This window comes from Aythya ferina, assembly GCF_964211825.1.
Source record: "Aythya ferina genome assembly, chromosome: 5".
NCBI classification, from domain to species: Eukaryota; Metazoa; Chordata; class Aves; order Anseriformes; family Anatidae; genus Aythya; species Aythya ferina.
Genome location: NC_140301.1, coordinates 60,078,166 through 60,082,506, shown reverse-complemented (window position 1 = coordinate 60,082,506; position 4,341 = coordinate 60,078,166). Strand labels below are relative to the sequence as shown.

The 4,341-nt window shown below is 45.9% G+C and overlaps 1 long non-coding RNA gene across 1 annotated transcript; it reads right to left on the bottom strand.

The window, feature by feature from the left end:
- Positions 1–1,877: 1,877 nt before the first annotated feature.
- LOC311438254 lies at positions 1,878–4,141 on the bottom strand. The gene is made up of 2 exons (XR_014694030.1): positions 3,632–4,141; positions 1,878–3,188 (listed from the first exon to the last, which is right to left on the bottom strand). It is a non-coding gene; the product is annotated as an uncharacterized lncRNA (long non-coding RNA).
- Between the last annotated feature and the right edge of the window lie 200 nt (positions 4,142–4,341).

Here is a 4,341-nt window from a genome sequence, read left to right as displayed (position 1 = left end):
AATTTCTAATCCTGCTATGAAAAGATACTGTGCTGTCAGGAAAGTCATCAGAGCAGCACAAAAATAACCTATCGTAGCAATGAAATATTAGGGCATCTCCTGCATGGGACATACACTGCTCTCTGCAGTGTCCGGGGTCTGCAGAATTTCCTGTTTGCCTCCACTCCTGCCTCATCCATGGTTGTGTGGCTGCTCTTTGGAGGGGATGTATTCAATGTTAAGGTGGTGATGGTTGTTTCTGCAGCCAGATTTCTTCAGGAGGCAGAGAAAAGGCTGAGGACAGCAAGGTTTGCTTCTCCCAGCTTGTGTCTTGCTAGCGACACCCTCCAAACACTCCTTGCTCCCACATCCCCCCAGTACAAATGCCTCTTTACCCACATTGTCTTTCCACTCTGAGCATCTATCCTGCTTTGAATGTCAAGGTGCCTTGTTTGAAGTTAGAATCCTCTGTAGCCCCTACTTACTCCATTTTCTTTCAGGCAGGCCTAATTGCTGCTTGTAATACTCCCGCTACTTCCAAGTGATAAAGATTTCTCACAGCGAAGCACAAGGGGTTTGCCCTGAGCATATCCACCTGACTGCAGCAGGGCTGCATTATTAGAAACTATGACCTTGAAGGCTTTGTATTTAATTTATTTCAACATTCCAGCCATAGAGATGTTTGCTCTGATTAGACCTAGGAAATTACCCTCCGCAGATGAATTATCAGGGGATTTTCTGATTTTTTTTTTTTTTATTTTTAGCTCACAAATGCTTGTCTAGATTCTCTAGCAAATCCATTAATATATAAATTTCTAGAACTCGTATAGGCTGCTACTGCAGCAACCGGGGCTTCCCTAGTTCAACTACACTGCTTGCAGAAAATATTCAGTATTCTGTTAATAGAAAAACAGGGATTTGGTCTCGATGTGTGAACTTCAGACATGCTGACTGGCCAGGAGAGCTGAACCAAGGCTGTAACATTTTCTGGTATGTATAAGCGAGGGATGTGATTTTTCTACAGTGTTTTTCCACCAGCGACACAGCAAGTGCTTGCAAGCAATTGAGTTACAGGAGCTCAATTCATTATCACTTGAGCCTCGGCGAGGAGCCATGTGCATCTCTGAGCCAATTGCAAATGTAAAGTAAAGCGTATTAGTTCCAGTCACCCTGCAGGGATATTTTGCTTTGCATTCACAGGAGGCTAAAAGTCTGCACATGAGCAGTCACCATCACTTACTTCGTTAGCAGTAACTTTTGCTGAGCTTCCCTAATTTGGTCACCTGCAGCTACATGAATATATCCCTAGGGAAGAGAAGGCTATATCAGCATTCAGAACAGGACTTTTTCCTGAATGACTCATCTTGAAGACTAAAAATAAGGATAGATTCAGACTTCTGAAGGTTTTTTGTTGTTGTTGTTGTTTTGTTTTGTTTTGTTTTCTTCTTGGGGGACATCTTTCTTTGGGCAGTGTCTCCAGCCTGACCAGAAGCTGGGTTTCCACCAGCACCCTCGTGATTCCCAGCTGAGCAGCCCAAAAGCCTGTTAGGACAAGCGTTCCCCCTGCAATATCCAGGACCATGCTAGCTCACCTAACACCCGCCGAGCTTCCCACAGCCTCCTCAGCCTCGTCTCACATCTGGAACAGCGATGAACGTTGCCTGCTCCCTGCACCTCTGTGCTGGCCTGCTTCCAGCACTGGGCTGGCAGACTCCATCAGGAGCTTATTACATTTGCAGAACAAGCTCTCATTACAAAAAAGCATTTGTTTGCTAATCTCTCTGCAGCTCCATGAGAAGGTTTTCTCCCAAAACCCCTTTTCTAGTTTGCATGTGGCTGGATGGGAGCTGGTGGCTCTGGGTACCCTGATATTTGTTTCCTTGCAGTGATTTGGGTAATGGTTCCAGCTCCGGCAGGAAGGAGGCTTGTTGGGTTGTTTTTTTGTTTGTTTGTTTGTTTGTTTTTACACTAAGGAGTGGAAATTGTGATTTAATCCCTGAACTGTGTAAATAAAATCCTAAATGCAGAATTACTGGAAAAAGCACAGAGGCTACTTCAGCCAGGAAACAGCTTCACCAAATGTATTTTGGATCAAAACCTCTCAAAATGTATTTTACACTTTTCATATCCCCAAAAAGTGTTGCAATAAATGAGGATGCATAGTAATTTGAACTGTAGCCTAAAATGCTAATATAACATTCCCTTGCACCATTAGCTCCGTTTCTTTCGGGTATGTATAGCTACAGGAAATTCAGAGCTCTGGAAGGTCAGGGTAACATTTGCTTAAAACATGTTTAAGCCTGGGCTCCAGTGACCTCACTAACCAAATAGAAGAAGCTAAAAATAAATGTGAGATGTTGTAGACACACAGGAGCCCCTGTTCCCCCAACTGTTTGCAAAAGGAAGAGACTGATTCTCCTGGTTTCAGTTTGTCATTGGAGATAAGAGCTCAAATCAGACAGTCTGAGGGGGAAGGGTCCTTTGGGCTCCTTTCCTCAGACAGCAAATACTGCATGGAGATCCTCCAGAAATCCCTCCTGCTCTCTGCATTCCCATTCCCCAAATACTTCAGGCCCTTACATTTTTATGGCTAGATAATGAGGCCAGACCAAATCTGTCATCTGATCTCTCTGCTAATGTAGCAGACAGTTTTCCAATCCCAGTTTAAGCCGATTTTACTTAACTGTGACCTCTGCAGCTGATGATAGCTGAAACAAAACTCGGTTTGGGTCCTAAGTTTTGGACGATGTGTGACCGCTACTCTCTACAAGTCCATCTGAAAATCCATATAAGTACTTTGTGAGTTCAGGGTAACAATAAATTATCTTAAGCAAACAGTTAGCCCTGATTGCAGAAGGATAATTCATATTCAGAAACAATTTGAGAGGCAAATGGAGCTGGCACGGAAAGGTTACAGTAGACAAGAGTCAGTTTTCCCATGAGTCAAGGGCACAAAACAGTTTCAAGAAAGATTCAGATGTGCTGTGTTATGGGACATGATGATGGTCCTCTGTGGGTCTGGGTGAACCTGATTCTTCTGAAGCTACAGAAAGTAGAAGTAGGTGATGGTGACAGGTCGTGAAGGTGCAAACCCTTCATGCTGAGATGGCCGTGCCTGCCAGAGTTGGTTTCTTCCACGTGCACCACAAGATGAGAGCCTGAAGCCCATTGCAGGAGGTGAATGGACCTCTGGGGTTGGTACAGGCCAACTGCAGAAACAAAGGGACAACTAACGAGGCTGAACTTCCCCTAACAAAGTCCCATGTGCAACCAGCCGCATGTGCAACCAGCCCCACAGCGATGGTTAAGGTTGGCTTGGGTCTCCATAGACGTATAGATCTCTGCAACTTGACATGGGAATAGGATGAACCCATCGTTTCTCCCCCTCCTAATTAGATGTGGCCTTTTAGTGACGAGGCTGTCAGATGCAAAGGGATCTTTGGGCCAGCAGGCCGGGCAGGGACGTTGGCCGTCCCCACCACAGCACCCTTCCTCAGACTGAGATGATTTTTGTATTCAAAAATCATCTGAGATCTTTTTGTATTTAGCTAGGAGGGAGGGAGGGGGAGGAGGACTTCTTTGGGGGATTTTTTTAAAAATGATTTTTCCTGCTGGCAGAAAAGGAGGAAAAGCTTCCAGAGAGAGAATTGACCTTTTGCGTGCCACGGCACTGGCTACAAGTGAGGCCTGTCAAATTCTTCCCTGATGAGGAAGGACTTTGTTTTTGCTCCGCGACAATGTTCACAAAGAATTGCCCTTTTTTCCTGATGATCTGCTGGAAAACTTCCTCCCTCGGGGATCTCCTGAGCCCCTCTGGCAAACAGCTCATCCCACTGCACGCCAGCCTACAGGACTTTCTGCCCGGGGGCAGCTTGGTCTCTTCAGCACTTCTTCTCCAGGTGACCCTGGCAGCCTCCACAGCTGGCAGTCAACTCTTGGAGGTCCAGGAGCTCTGATCAAACCGCGAAGCCCCTGGGCAAATTTGATCTGCCTCTAATATTTCCTAAAAGGACAGCTCTTTTCCTCCAGGAAAGGCAGAGACATCATCATGATGGCTTGTTCCCTGCCCAGAATCACAGAATTAACTAGCTTGGGAAAGGCCTTCAAGTTCACCAAGTCCAACCACCAACGTGACCTACTGAGCCCCATCTAAGTCCTATCTATCCCTTAGTGCCACATCAGCCCCTTTTGTTCTCCACCACACCCAACCTCCATCCCTCTCTCCTTGCCCAGGAGCTGGTAGCAGCTGAGGAAGATGAAGGAACACTGCACGTTGCAGCTGAGCAACGTTATCAGATTATTGTTATCAGATGTGACAAAGAGCATTTGCAGAAAAGCAGGGGAGGTAGAAGGGGCAGAAGA